The 15,832-nt window shown below is 49.5% G+C and overlaps 1 protein-coding gene across 3 annotated transcripts in view; it reads right to left on the bottom strand.

Moving 5' to 3' along the window:
* Positions 1 to 15,186, bottom strand: part of NCKAP5L (NCK associated protein 5 like) — a 35,917-nt gene extending 20,731 nt beyond the window's left edge. The window contains exons 1-2 of one of the 3 annotated variants that reach the window (XM_061128265.1): positions 15,092 to 15,186; positions 14,734 to 14,794 (exon numbers count right to left, since the gene is read on the bottom strand). The gene's annotated coding sequence lies outside the window, so the exon portion shown is untranslated. Of the gene's footprint in view, positions 1 to 14,733; positions 14,826 to 15,091 lie in introns of those variants that run through there. The other 2 variants (XM_061128255.1, XM_061128272.1) reach the window with 2 other exon arrangements.
* Between the last annotated feature and the right edge of the window lie 646 nt (positions 15,187 to 15,832).

The following is a 15,832-nucleotide window of genomic DNA, read 5'->3' as shown; positions in this document are numbered from 1 at the left end:
ACCCTTTGTCTCTCCTCCCCAGATCCTTTCTGCTCCCTGTCACAGCATCACCCAACAATAAAAGCAGCTGCTGGGGGTGGGGAGGGAAGGGGCTCTGACAGACTCAGTGGGTTTATTTATAGGGACACATGCCAGGGGATCTGCAGCCAAGACGCCTAGCCCCACTCCCAAAAGTCCAGCAGGCCCATCCTGGCCTGGCCAAGGGAACTGGAAAAGCCTCAGGCCAGAAGGTTTGGCTTATAGTCCCAACAGTGCAATTTATTTGCTGTGTGACTTTAGGCAGATTGCTCCATTTCTCAAGGATTAGTTCTTTTATGCCAGGTGGAGGTTATTCTAGAACAGTGGTTCTCAAAGTGAGGTCCAGGGATCTTGAGGCCCTTTCAAGGAATCCACAGGGTCAAAACTATTTTCACAATATCACTAAGACATGATTTGCCTTTTTAACTCTCTTTGTCTCATGAGTAGGCTGTGACATTTTCCAGACACTAAAAGATAACTGATAACATGACAGATTGAATACAGAAGCAGATATGAGAATCCAGCCACCTCCAATTAAGTCAGACATGACAGATTTGCAAAAATGAAGAACAATGTCCTTCTTTTCACTATTTTTTGTTTTAGAAAATAGATAATTATTTTTCCTAAAATGTTAATATGGGTTATTGTTACCTTAAAATGAATTAAATATTCAACACTCTCAGTTCTAATTTATATGACAGTGAATGTCAGTAGGTACAATCCATGTGAACCAAAGCTCTTGGGGGTGGGGGGGGTCTTCAATTTTTAAGAGTGCAGAGGGGCCCTTAGACTCAATAGTTTGAAAAGAATCACTTTTCTTAGAACAGTGTTATCCAGGAGAACTTTTCGTGATGATGAAAATGTTAATTCTGTACTGTTTAACAAACATGGTTGCCACCGGCCACATATGGCTACTAAGCATTTGAAATGTGGCTAGTCCAATGGAGGAACTGAATTTTAAATTTCAATAGCCATATGCAGCTGGTGACGACTATTCTGGACAGTGAAATTAGAAGATCCCTGGGTCTCTTGACTTTAGCATTCAAGGTCAATGTTTCTTTCCAGTCCAAAGGCTACGAGTAAGGAAGGACAGGCCTTGATATTCCTGTCCCAAGGCTTTGGCTAACATTATTTCTCACTCTCTCTTCACTAAAGGGAGGCCATCTAAGCCAGATGGGCAGTCCTCCTGGTCCTCTTACTGATACTTAGAGTTGCTCTCTCATTCTCTACAAGAGCTACTTCATCCCTTCGCTAATCACCTTGTACTTCTGGTAGACCATCTTCTCATTTCCCCAGAGGATTGTCTATCAGAGGGGGAAACCCCTCAAACCTCCTGCCACCACCCTCCCACCCTCTGTCCCTCCTCTCCTCCTGTTACAGCAGACGGGCTGCTCTTTCCCCGGGCAAGGTCAGGCCTTCCTGTCCCAGACCCTTCCCAACTTCAGGGTCTACTTCCGGAAGGGATCTTTCTCATCTACCTTTACAACTTCTCAGGTACTTTCATCTTAAAAGTGATTTCCCCTTGACATTTCTCCAGACACTGCCCTCTTTTGCCTTTCACAGCCAAACTTCTTAAGAAAAAACAAAAAAGCCATCCTTCCTTCTCATTCTTTCCTCAACCCGGTCCAACTTCAGCAGTAACTGCCACAAGGCTAAATCCTACAGTATTTTTCAGTCTCCACTGCTTTCTCAGGTGCCTCTGGTGGTTACTTCCTGCCGGACTTTTTTTTTTTAAAGCTTAGAGACATAGTTTAACTCACACATAACTCTATTCATTTAAAGTGTACAATTAAGGGGTTTGTACCATATTCACAGATACATATAGATCATGACCATAGTCAATTTGAGAACATTTTCGTTACCCCTTAGTTACCATCCCCTAATGCCCAAACCTATGAAACCACTAATCTATTTTCTGTCTCGATAGCTTCCCCATTCTGGACATTTCATATGAATGGAATCATGTAACAGGTAGACTTCTATGACTGGCCTCTTGCACTCTGCATGTTTTCAAGGTTCATCCCTGTTGAAGCATTTATCAGTATTACATTCCTCTTTATGGCCAAATAATATTCCATGGTCCTCCCTGTCCATCACCAACTCCCGGAGTTTACCCAAATTCATGCCCATCGAGTCAGTGATGCCATCCAGCCATCTCATCCTCTGTCGTCCCCTTCTCCTCCTGCCCCCAACCCCTCCCAGCATCAGGGTCTTTTCTAATGAGTCAACTCTTCGCATGAGGTGGCCAAAGTACTGGAGTTTCAGCTTCAGCATCAGTCGTTCCAATGAACACCCGGGACTGATCTCCTTGCAATCCAAGGGACTCTCAAGAGTCTTCTCCAACACCACAGTTCAACAGCATCAATTTTTCAGCGCTCAGCTTTCTTCACAGTCCAACTCTCACATCCATACATGACCACTGGAAAAACCATAGCCTTGACCAGATGGACCTTTGTTGGCAAAGTAATGTCTCTGCTTTTTAATATGCTATCCAGGTTGGTCATAACTTTTCTTCTAAGAAGTAAGCATCTTTTAATTTCATGGCTGCAGTCACCATCTGCCATGATTTTGGAGCCCAAAAAAATAAAGTCTGATACTGTTTCTACTGTCTCCCCATCTATTTCCCATGAGGTGATGGGACCAGATGCCATGATCTTAGTTTTCTGAATGTTAAGCTTTAAGCCAACTTTTTCACTCTCCTCTTTCACTTTCATCAAGAGGCTTAGTTCCTCTTCACTTTCTGCTATAAGGGTGGTATCATCTGCATATCTGAGGTTATTGATATTTCTTCTGGCAATCTTGATTCCAGCTTGTGCTTCTTCCAGCCCAGCATTTCTCATGATGTACTCTGCATATAAGTTAAATAAGCAGGGTGACAATTGCGATTCATGGGGTCACAAAGAGTTGGACATGACTGAGTGACTGAACTGAACTGAATATTCCATGGTACAACTACGCCACAATTTATCTATTCAGCCACTAATGGACATTTGGGCTGTTTCCACTGTTTGGCTATTATGCACAATGCTGCTCTAAGCACTGCTGTAATAGTTTCACATGGATGAAAGCTTTCACGGGTATACACCTAGGAGTGGGACTGCTGGGTCATATAACTTTAAGTTTAAATTTTTGAAGAACTGCCAGCCTGTTTCCCAAAGTGGATGCATCATTTTAGAGTCCCATCAACAGTGTGAGGGATGCAATTTCTCCACGTCCTCACCACTTGTTATTGTCTGATTTCCTAATTCTAAGTCACCTTAGTAAATGTGAAGTGATATCTCATTAGGGTTTTGATTTCTGTTTCCTTGATTGATGATGTTGAGCATCTTTTCAAGGGCTTATTGGCCACTTGCATGTCCTCCATGGAGACAAGCCTATTCAGACCCTTTGCCTATTGTTTTAATTGTGATATGTGTCTTTTTACCATCAAGTTGTCAGAATTCTTTATATATTCTGAACACAGGCCCCTTACCATATATATGATTTGCAAATATTTTCTCCTCTTCTGTGGTTGTCTTTTCACTGTCTTTATAGTAACCACTTCCTCCTGGACAACTGTTCCCCCATCTACCACATTTCTCTCTTTGCAGCCATCTTCCACCTCATCTTCTGTTATTTATTTGTGAGACTATGTGTGTATACTTTGTTAACATTTTCCTGATGACTGAGAGGTAAAGAATCTGCCTGCCATTGCAGGAGATGTAGTTTGATCCCTGGGTCAGGAAGACCCCCTGGAAGAGGGAATGGCAACCCACTCTAGTCCTCTTGCCTGGAAAATCCATGGACAGAGGAGTCTGGCAGGCTACAGTCCATGGGGTCACAAAGAGTCAGACACAACTTGGTGACTGAGCACATGTGTACATTTTAAAAAAAGGAAAGGGGGTTCCCCTGGTGGCTCAGTGGTAAGGAATCTGCCTGCCAATGCAGAAGACACAGGTTCGCTCCTAGGTCTGGGAAGGTCCCACACGCCTTGGAGGAACTAAGTCTGTGAGCCACAACTACTGAGCCGGTGCTTTATAGCCTGTGAACCACAAGTACTGAGGACCACAAGCCCTAGAACCTGTGCTCTGCAACAAGAGAAGCCACTGCAGTAAGAAGCCCGAGCCAACAATGAAGAATAGACCTGCTCGCAGCAGCTAGAGAAAGCCAGAGTGCAGCAATGAAGACCCACCATAGCCAAAAACGAATGTGTGTGCTAAGTCTCTTCAGTTGTGTCCAACTCTCTGCGACCCTATAGACTGTAGTCCATTGAGCTCCTCTGTCCACAGGGATTCTCCAGATAAGAAACTAGAGTGGGATGCCATGCCCTCCTCCAAAGGATCTTCTTGATCCAGGGATTGAACTAGAATCTATTATGCCTTCTACACTGGCAGGCAGGTTATTTACCATTAGCACCACTTGGGAAGCCCTAAAGAAATAAATAAGACTTGAAAACAGAACAAAACAGACTTTATTTGGATCTTATGAGTTTTTCCACTGATGTCCTTTCTACTGGTACTCGATCCCAAGACCCAATCCAGAATCCCACGTTGTGGTTAATCACCGTGACTTCTTAGTCTCCCATGATCCAAGACAGTTCCTCAGTCTTTGTCTTTTATTATCTTGAACTTTGGAAGGTAACTGTATTTTGGAGAATATTCCTTAATATGAGTTGGTTTGATGTTTTCTTCAATGAGACTGGGGTTATGGATTCTAGGAAAGAATATTACAGAGGTGATGTGCCCTTCTCAGCACATGCTATCAGGGGGTATGTATACATGATGCTGAGAGGTCTTATTACTAATGATGTTAAACTTCGATCACTTGGTTAGGTGGCATCTATCAGTGGGCTTTGCATCATAACAAGACTATTTTTCTTTTGTAATTAATAAACATTGAGGGGGGGCAACACTTTGCGACCATGCAAAATCCTATTTCTGCTTAAACTTTCACCCACTAATTTTAGGATTCATCAGTGGAACTCGCCTGCAGCAATTACTATTGTGCTCTAAAGATAATTTTTGATTTCTCTCATTCCTTGTAATTTATTAATTAGAAGTTTTCTGTAAGGAAAAGCTGTCTCTTCACTCCCATTTATTTACTTAATTACATCTTTGTATCAGTATGGACTCACAGTATGCATTATTTTATTCTTTGGATTATAATCTTAATATTATCATCACCACTTACTTTTACTGCTTAAATGCCAGCTTTGGCCATTCTTTCAGGTTGGTTCCTGTGTCCTTTCAATATGCTTTCATTAAAAAAAAAAAAACAAAAAACTGGGCCTTTCCTGGAGATCCACTGGTTAAGAACCCGCCTTCCAATGCAGGGGATGCAGGTTTGATCCCTGGTCAGGGAACTAAGATGCTGCAGGGAACTAAGCCTGCACACCATGACTACTGAGCCCATGGGCTACAACTAGAGAAGCTTGCACTCCACAACAAAGAGACCTCGTAGCCCCCAAAACCATTATTTTTAACATTTGCTTACTTTCTGGTACAGAAGATGTCCCAGGCTTATCTTGCATTTTCCCCGCCACAGTCTCTTTTTCTAGCAGAGCAACCTTCTTTCTGAAACTGTAAATCTGATTGTGTCCCTTTCACGTCAAATCTTCCCATGACCTCCTAGCTTTGGGGGCTGATGAAAGCACTCAACGCGGCCCTGGAAGCCCTGACCTGGGCTGGCCCCTCTATGGGGTCACACAGAGTTGGACACGACTGAAGCGACTTAGCAGCAGCAGCAGAGCAACATTCTTCTGAAAAGCTGTCCTGGACTGATGAGGCCCCCACTGATCTCTCATCTTCAAGTGCCTCCTGCAGGATCAGTATCTCAAACTACAGTGCATCCTGTTCTCCAGCACTCCTCTGTGAAGGGGCAACTTCCATGCTGTTAGGAGAGCTCCTTGAGGGGGGACCCTGCTTATACTGATCCTTCTGTCTCCCCGCCACTTCCTGCCACCAAGGCCCTGAATTTGGTGATCTCCTTTCAAGACCAGAAAGAAGGGATAGGTGAGAACATACAGTGGGTTCATCATGTTTCCTTAAAGATCTCCAGTGACCCTGCCCCCTGCCAAGTGCTTCTGAAAGGCCCATATGTCAAAACACACTGCAAAGTGAGGGAGGACATTTTCAGATTTGCCCCGAACACTGATAAGACCTCTTCCAAGCTCTCAACCTTTGCCCAGGTCTCAGCGATGCCCTCTGAAAAAGGGACTCATCTATTCATTCTGCAGATTAGGAGGTACAATGCTGGGTACTGGGGGGCAATTTAGAGATGGGTCCCCTTTTCTCAGACTTCCTGGAGCTTTCAGACTAGTAGGGGATGTAAGCCATGCAGGTAGATAGCTGTACTATGAAGGAGGTACCAAAAGAGAAGTCTTTGGAGAACTTTAAAAAAAATCAGGAGAGAAATATTAGGTTGAAGCTGGAACAGTTTTTCAGAATTGGAGGCATCTAGTGAACTTAGCCTTTATAGACAGACAGGGTTTAGGTACAAGAAAAAGGGAAGGGAGTCATTCCAGGCAGCAGGAGGCAGAAATCTCTGGGTGTGTATGGAAACAGAGTGACTCAGTGCAGCTGGACTGAAGGGCATTTGAAGGTGAGTGTTTCCTGCTCCCCTGGTCCATGCTAGTTACTAACTCCTCTCCTATCCCCTGACTGAACAGGATAGTCAGCATCTTTTCAACAACTTGGATGTAACCAGAGGCATATGCTGGGTGCCCCAGGAGGAACCAAGGCAGAGAGGCTCCTGGAGATGACAGAAGAGCTGACAACTGGAACTTCGGTGATCTGCTCTCAGATCCAAGAAAAAAGGGCCTGGAAGACCACAGAGCCTGTTGGCATTCAGGCTGCACTGCAGGCCCTGAAGAGATAGGCATACACTCTGCCAGCCCCCATGCCCGGCCCCTAGCGCTCACACCCCTAAGCTCACATCCTAGCTTCTTTCTTCAAAGGGAACAGCCTCTGGCCAATCAAGTGCCTTCCACACCCAGGCAGCTTTAGAGTTGACTCAGTGGGTGCTATCTGGCCAGGGCCCATGGGCGACCTCCTAAGCTGCCAGCTCAGCTCAGGGAGAAGTAGCTCTGTTCATCCACAGGTCCCACTCATCCATGCCCATAAATATGAGCCAGGCTTCCTGGATTCTGATCTGGCTCAGCCATACTGCATGCCCCTAGGTGAAGCCTAGAACCACCCCGACTCAGTTTTCTTATCTGTAAAATGGGGTGAGCTCTCTCAGACTCCTCTCTTCCCATAGGGCACAGAAGAGAAGGATGAGATCACGCCTGGAAATGGACTGCAGCTGAGAGGTCCCCTTGTGTGGGGCGGGGGTATGTGTGGCTGAGTAGCTTGGCAGGACCGTTAGGGAGAAACCCTTGGCTCTGATGCTGCCCTCCTCCTATGGGCCCCATGGGCTTCCCAGGAAAGCAAGGCGGGTAGAGAGGAAGGGACAGCAAAGCCAAGAGCTTGCGCTTCCTTCTAGCCCCGGGGACAGGAAGTGAGGTGCCGTCTACAGAGGAAGTGAGAGGCAAACACCCCACAACTTCCCCTCAGCCTGAAGTGGAAAGGAAGGCTCTAGCTTCAGGAGCTCACAGCCCCAGAGCTGGGGAAACTGAAGGTGATGGGGTGGAGGGGGCAGGGAGGAGGCATTTTTGGCACCATCTGCCAAGAGAAGATGGTCTCTTGTCTGAGACACAGTAAAACTTAAGGGGTCCTGGACATTCCACAGATTGGGGTAGTGGGGAGAGGAGACACAACCAAAGTCAAGTTGAAAAACCCAGCTTTCCAGGTCACATGGTACCATTTCTGCAGCACTGGTCCCAGACCTCTGCCCCAGCTCTGTGCTACGCTATCTGCCTGTCCCCAATATACACACATTCTACCTGCACACCAAGGTGGATAGGGCCTCTGACTATCCAGTCTGACAATACTTGTCCCTTCTTTGCAGCCTCCATCACAGCTGTAACTCTATAACTGCTTAATTTTTTATTAACATGGACTTCTGGGATCCCCACTGTAACCCCAGAGTCTGGCATCACACTGAGCACCTAGTAAGAGCTGCCCGGAGCTTGAGCATTCCTGAGAGGCTGGTTTTGGCATCTGAACGAAGTCTGGTATACGAAGGTAAATGAACCCTGCTCCTGGCCTGAGGTCGACTGGGGGACCCTGGGGTGGGTGCTAAAGGACAGAAACCAGAGACCCAATATGGTGGCAGAAGAAAATGCTCTACACACAAATATTGCCAACAGGTAACAGATGAAAATAGTACACGCTACATGCTATCTTTGGGTAAAGGGGGAAAAAAGGATATTCGTATTTGGTTTTGTATTAAAAGATGGGGGATATGTAAGAAATTAATGGGACCTCTCTGGTGGTCCAGTGGTTAAGAATCTGCCTGCCAAGGCAGGGGACACTGGTTCGATTTCTGGCCCAGAAAACTAATATCCCACGTGCTGTGGGGCAACGAAGCCTGTGTGCCACAACTACTGAATCCACATGCTCCAACTACTGAAGCCTGCATGCTCCAGAGCCTACCAGCCACAACAAGAGAAACCACTGCTATGAGCCCAGGCACTGCAACTAGAGAAAAGCCCTTGCAGCAACAAAAGCCCAAAACAACCAAAAAGAAAAGAGAGAAATTAAGAAGTGATTATCTATGGGGGGAGATGACACAGTGGTAAAGAATCCGCCTATAATGCAGGAGACTCAAGAGACCCAGGTTTGACCCCTGGGTCAGGAAGATCCCCTAGAGAAGGAAATGGCAACCCACTCCAGTATTCTTGCCTGGAGAATTGCAAGGACAGAAGAGCCTGGTGAGCTACAGTCCATGGGGTTACAAAGAGTGGGACACGACTGAGCACACACATCACCACGTGGAGGAAGAAGAGGGTGGAGGTCGGAGTGAGATTTCTCAATATATGCCTTTTTGTATCATTTTGATTTTTGGACTTTGTAAAAAAAAATCTAGTGAAAAAAAGAATATAAACTTTAAAAAAATGATTAGAAGGAATAAACACTTGACTATGTGATTTCTAATGCCCCTCCCAGGTGGGGCCACCTACTCTCTTCTCATGTTAGGATGGAAGGACCAGGCTCCAGGGACGAGGGAGGGGTGAACAGGTCTCCACAGGGGAGTGTGGGGTCTGGCCAAGGCACACCAGTTTCTTTTCTCCCCTTTCTTCCCAGCAGTGTCTCCCCAAGTTTGGGGAGAGGACCTCCCAGCTGTCAGCTGTGGTGTGCCTTGGTAACAACAAACTATTCAGAAGTATTAGGGCCACTTCTGCCTAGCTAAGAGCTGGATTCGTTCTCACTCCTGGGAAAGGGATAAGGTTGGGCCAAGAGCAGAGGTAGGAGCTTGGGCAAGGGGAATGTTTGGGGCAGGTGCGGGTAAAGTGGGGTAAAGGGTTCCTGAAAGTGCCTAGGGCTTCCGAGGGCAAGTTCTGGGGGTGTCTCAACAGATCCTCACACAAAAGGGCCAATTACAGCCCCCACATCAAGCCAGCTAGGGATGAAGTGAATCAGCCCCTGGGAACTGCGGCTGCCGAGGACTCCAGCGCCACACCCCAGGAGTTACAGCGCCCCTCACATTCCCCTCTAGGAAAGACCTCACCACTCTCTTACCCAGAGGGTCTGCAGGGAGGGACAACTTCATGCCCTGCATTAAAGTGAGAACAGCAGACCAACACCCCAAGCAGTACTCGTTTCAGGCAACAGCATGAGCAGCAGAATGGGGTGTTTCTCCTTTCAAAATACCTATACTTTAAAAAAAAAAATCTTAGTGAGTCTTGGAGAACTCCCAGAGCTTATGAACCAGTGTACAGTTCAGGGACCTGTGTCTACTGGGCTCTTCTCAGCAGCTGCTGGATTTTTAGAAATCAGGACTAACAGCAATTACAATTCACCTTAATAACAAGCTGGCCTCCCTGGCCTCTTTCATCTATGTAACCCAGAGAAGCGAAGATGGTAATTATCAAGCAGGTGCCACACCCCAAAAATGATGTCTTATTAATTCATCAGCAACAGACTGGGAAACTGAGGCCCAGGGAGAAAGATTTCTCTCACAGGGAGCTAAGGATATAGGATGCCGAGGGCCACTGCGCAGTGAGGCACCAGAGGTGCCCGCCCTGTACCTGCTGTGTTTTGGGACTGTGCTGAAGACAAGGGTGCTTCTTTCAGAGGCAGCGAGACTTGAGTTTGGGGTGAAGGTGAGGAAGACCCCAAATATGTCCCAAGCTCCCTCCCCAGACTACAGCAGAGCCTGGTGGTAGCCTTGGCCAGGAGTCTGGGGTTTTGATCTTGAGTCAGAACACACTACTCTCCAAAGCATCATCTCTGCAACGTACACAGCCACTGCGGGGTAAGTGAGGGCTCAGCTCTCCAAACGGCACCACACCGCAGGCCCGGTCCATGAAGTGGGAGCAGGGGGCACCTGGCAGACGGCTAGGTAGATCAGATCAAAATCATTTCAAGTGGGGAGACGACTTCTTTGGGATCCAAGCCTGTCTCTGCAGCCCCCACACACCTTTGGCACTGATCTTAAAAATGAGATCTTTCCTACAGCAAAGCCTGCTAAGTTGGTCACTGCTTCAGAAATCCACGAGGAGGCTCAGCTGGTCTGTACCTCCAGGAGAGTGGGCAGAGAATCATAGAAGACCAAAGGTCTTTTTCCACTGTAGCCATGGAGGGAAGCAGCAGACACTGGAATGTGCATGGAAATGGAAAGGTGAGGCTCTGAGGACTTCCCTGGGGGTCCAGTAGTTGAGACTTCGCCTTCCAGTGTAGGGGGCTGTGGGTTCAATCCCTGGTCAGGGAGCTAGGATTCCACATGGACCAAAAAACCAGAACATAAATAGAAAAAGCAATGTTGCAACAAGTTCAATAAAGACTTTAAAAATGGTCCACATAAAAAAAAAAAATCTTAACAACAACAACAACAAAGAAGGAGGCATTGCAGCTTACTACATGCTTGGTACCATGAGAAATGCTGGGAACAGATACAATCTCAGCTCTGGGGAACCATAAGTGTCAAACCAGGTAGCAACCAATGAAGGACCTTGTCTTCCATCCCTCCAGGGCAGAGCCTGGGGAAAAATATTAAGGGTGCTACTCTAAAGAATTTGAAGTTGTTTTTCTTCAGCATGTTAACAGAGCTGACCAAAGCCCATGGGGGACTCTGAGATAAAACTCTGACCCACTAAGGACTTAGGTCTCCACAATCTCAGGTTTAAGAGCTGCCCTCTCTGCTTTAAATCTGGCCTGGCCCCTTCATGTACAAGACATTTAAGGCAAATGGCACAATGCAAAACAACAGACCAGAGTCAGGAGCCCTGCTTCTGACACTCGCCACTGTATGAATCATTTCCCCCTCTAGATTTCACCGCACCTCCCTCTTTTTTTTTTTTTTTTTTTTTCAGTTTCCCCATTTTTAACACTAGGGCGTTGGACTAGACTGTCTCTAGGATTTCTTCCAGCCTGTGACTCTATGTTGTTTTGATGCAGTGGCAGATCCCAGTTTGATTTACATAAATTTGCATGTTCAATCAGAAATCCTAAACTCCCAAGTATAGAAAATCCAATCAGTCCATTAGTGCAGCCAGACTGAGGGCTGAAGGAGCCTGCCAGGTTTGGGAGAGGACTGTCAAAGCAAACAGTGTTAGTAGTGGTGAATCAGGGGAGGAGTTGGGGAAGCAGGGGCAGAAGCAGCATTTGTCCTGAGAGATGTGCTTCTGGTGACCCAAGGCTGAGGGGGCCAGGGACCCCTCTTTGGCTGTGAGGCAAGAGTACTTTCTCCTGCTTCTAACGGGGCCTCTGGCTGGCCAGCCTCAGAGCCACACCCCAAGAGGAAACAGCAGCCTCTGCCTAGCAACAGCCGCATCCTTCACTCTGACAGGGACTCCACCATTAGCCACTTTCTGGGAAACTGACCTTCCTGGGAGCTTCCATTCTGCATCCCAGGGGCTCCTAGCAGTAAGGAAGGCTTCCTTGGGAGGGGGGGGGGGTGTGTCTAACCTCAACACCCTCTGCTGTAGCTTCACTCCCGTGGGCAGCAAGACCCAGGGGAAGAGGGCTCCTGGGGAGCGAGCAGAGGGAAGAGCAGTGCAGGAGAATGTGCTCCACATGTAACTGGTCCCAGGGCCTCTCTGCCCACCACATCTCCTTTGATATCCCCCTCAGCACCCGGAGACCAAAGGCTGAAAACAAATGAGGAGAACGTGAAGGCCTCTGGCTCTTGAGCTAGAGAGCAAGTCCCAACCTGGAGAGCCTGACTCCTGAGCAAGCGCTACCCCCAGGAGGGAAGGAGTCCAGGCAAGGTGGGGTTGGGGCAGTCTCTCTCTGCTGCTGCTGGGCTGGTGCGGCAGGGTCTGGGAGGGTGGCTGGGAGCTGGGGGTGGTGAGTACAGAGGTGAGGTGAGTGGGGCCAGGCTGGGCAACAGCAGTGGGGCTCTCCTTGCCCTCTTCCCATAAGACAGTGGATGAGTGTGCTGTAGTCCCTGGCCCGGATCCTAAAACAAGTCCCAACAGCTGAGATACAAACTGTCTCCTGGGAATCTGCTTACCCTGCTGGCCCTTGGCTGCCTTCTCCTTTCTCAACCCCTCCCCAAAGGCCCAGCTCAAAGACTGGCCTGCCAGGATGTCTCACCAGAGGCCTTGATGGGTGGGCCAAATCCTAGCCAGCAGGAGTTCATACTCCAAGGCACCAGGGGTGAGCAGAGCAGTGGCTATTCTTAGGCAGGATAAGGGAGTCTGCACCCCTCCAACCCAAGGTTCTAATCCTAAGCAATTTACCTCTCCAAACAGCTACCCTGCTGGAGGACCTTTCTCCCCTCCAATTTCACTCATCAGTGAAACCACACAATGCAAAACGTGGAAAGGAATGGTAGAGCTTTCTAGTCTAACTGCTGAATTTTACAATCGGGAAAGGAACACCAGAGAGGCAAACTACTTTGGTGAAGGTCACAGAGCAACCTACAAAGGGCAGGGACCAGAGCTCCTGACTCCCAGTTCACAGTGATAGCAGTTTGATCCTCACACACTTTCATTTCCATCTGCCTGTTGTAGAAGGGCCTTTTCCCTGCAGTCCAGGCCACCTGCCCCTTCAGGTTCTCGCTATCCTCCAAAGGCCGGAACTGGAGAGAAGCTGGAGGGCTCATCCCAACTCATGCACAGACCACAGACTGAAAACAAAGTTGAACTACATGGGAATATCTCCCCAAACAGGGATGCAAGTGTTTCTCTGAGGTAAGAAACCCACTAACCCCAGGTTGTTCTCAGAAGGTCAGGGACCCAAAATGAGAAGTGAATTGTGTTATCTCCTTTCTTGAAAGACAAGGAGTCTCCCAGTCAGCTGGCAAGTCTTGCAAGAGAGGGTCTGCAACAGGGCAACTGGGTTAGGTTCATTTTCCCCAAAGTACTGTCCACCGCGTGCAACTGGGGAGACCTGGGTTTGATCCCTGGGTTGGGAAGATCCCCTGGAGGAGAGCATGGCAAACCACTCCAGTATTCTTGCCTGGAGAGTCCCCAAGGACAGAGGAGCCTGGCGGGCTGCAGTCCATGGGGTCGCAAAGAGTCAGACATCACTGAGCAACGAAGCACACACATTGTCCACAGAACCGTCAGACTCTGACCCTTCGTTACCCCTCCTCCAGGACCACACGTGTTCCAGGCATCTGTTTCCACCGCTATCCCTGGCGGACAATTGTGCTTAAGCTGGAGGACCCGTGGGGGGAGGGAGAGCAGTGTTAAGAAGGGAATAGAAGCTCTGCCTTTACAGCCAGACAACGCGGCAGCCTAAGACCCCTGGCTTCTCAGGAAGGCCGGCGTTTAAGAAGTAGCAGCTGGAGAGGCTAGTGGATAGCGCTGAGACACCTGGAAAACCAGGCCTGTGGGAGATAAGGGTCCTCCGTGCCCTTGGGGCAGCGCCAGGGCCGGAGAGACAGCGGGGCTTTGGGCCCAGATCAGGAGACCGGGGCTGGGGTTCAGACAGTCGCTCTTCTAGTCCGCCTAGGCCAGGGGAGTGTCGGGCACAGATAAATTCTCTGCATTCTTCTGGCACCGCAGCCAGGACCCAGAGAGCCTTTCCTGCAGGCGCTGTCCTGGCTCCACTCCCTGCCCAGCCCTTCTCCCTTCCTCAGCCTCTCTAGTGTTCAGCCTGCCCAAATCGCTTTCTCCTTTCCGCAGCCCCTCAAAGCCACGGAAGGATCGTTCCGGGAGACCCCGAGCTCTCCGCCTCTCCCCACCTCCCCCACGCCCCACCGCCCCAGGCCACCGGGACTGCAAGGAGTAAGGAGCCCGAGGCTCCTCTCCGCGCCTGCGCTTTGGGGAGAGTCTCCCCCCAGCAACAACCTGGCACCGCTAAACGGCACCCAGGCGGTGGGATGCGGGTGGGGCGGGGTGCGCAGCTGGGGCAAGGTCAGGGCTTTTAAAGGGGGAGGGAGGCCGGCCCCCCGGAACATCCCCTTCTCTGGAAAGTTTCCCTTCCGGGGCCACGGAGTGTGCGCGAGGATGGCGCGGGGGGCGGGAGGGCGTGGGGTGGGGGTGGGTAGAGTCGCGGCTGGTCCCCCTGGGGTGAGTGCGGCGGGCGCGAAGGGACGGCAGCGAGGTTCGGCAGGAAGCTGCGCCGCCCTCTCCGACCCAAGGCTGCCACGGGAGTCTTAGCCTCCATACGTCCCACCCTCGGCCCGGGGCTTACAGACCCTTCACTTGCCGCCCTTTAAATTGCAAGTGGGCCCAGAACTCACCGAAATCAGGTGCTGAGCTGGGCCAGGGCAGGCCGGATCCGCCGGGTCCATGGCCGCGGCTCTGGGGCGGGGGGCAAAGAAAAGGGGGGGTGCTGGGGCCGCCTCTTGATGTCAAGGCTTTAAAGGGGCCAGTGAACCCCGCCCCTCGCTCAGACCCCGCCTCCCCCTCCCGCGTAGCCAATCCACGTTCACTCTGGATGCGCGCCCCTCCCAGCCCCCTCCAGATGTTCCCAGGACAAGAGCTAAGTCCGCCGGGCTAGAGCGCGCTGCTTCCGCCCTGGAGGAAAGGACCTCCCCTACAGGCCATTCCCGCCCCCACCCCAACCACCCCCCGCATAGAGAAACAGTCTTCTCAGACCTGGCAGGGTCGGGCCTAGTAACCTCCCCAGTGCCGGGATAGGAGAAGCCAGGCTGGGCCGAGCGGTGGTGGAATGGGAGGCATCTATAGCAGAGAAAACTAAGTAGGGTGCACGCGGATTAGTGGGCATGCGCGTCTGCTTCTGTAGGGCTGGGCTTGCACGTGTATATGTGGTTGTGAGCGTCGGTGTTTGTAATTCGCTTTCCTGCATACGTGTTGGGTGTAAATCTAAGGGAAGAGGCTTGAGTGCCTGCTTGGCCTTAAATGCTCCCGCCACCCTTTTCTTCCTTCCGGATCGGGTCCTTCGAGCACTATGGAAATCTGAGCCCTGCAAACTGGTTCTGCCCCACTCAGAGCAGTGCTGGTCTTTTCCTCACTGGTTAAAGAACAGGGAAGACTGAGCAGAAGAAGAATACAACCTTGTTCTCAGCCACTTGCTTTCTCAGTGGGGACCAGATCCTTCCTTGTTGAACTGTTTGCTTGAAAGAGGAATAGCCAACAGACCACCTAGGCCCCTGAAGGGCCTCAGAGTTCCCTTCTATGTGATTCTCATTGGTCCTTGGTTAAATAGCTATTTGCCCTTGTCTGGATACCATATAAGCTGGCCCGGTGATGCTGGTTCTGAAGTGGGTTCTGCAGAGAAATACAAAGGGATCCCTAGCCACAGTCTCTGTGCATTTTATTAAAATTGGGGTATACACCACATTATCCAATAAATGAACATAAGAGCTGAGGGAACAT

Source organism: Dama dama, chromosome 3, assembly GCF_033118175.1.
Source record: "Dama dama isolate Ldn47 chromosome 3, ASM3311817v1, whole genome shotgun sequence".
Lineage (NCBI taxonomy): Eukaryota > Metazoa > Chordata > Mammalia > Artiodactyla > Cervidae > Dama > Dama dama.
The sequence above is the reverse complement of the archived record's forward strand: the minus strand, read 5'-3'. Positions and strand labels throughout refer to the sequence as shown.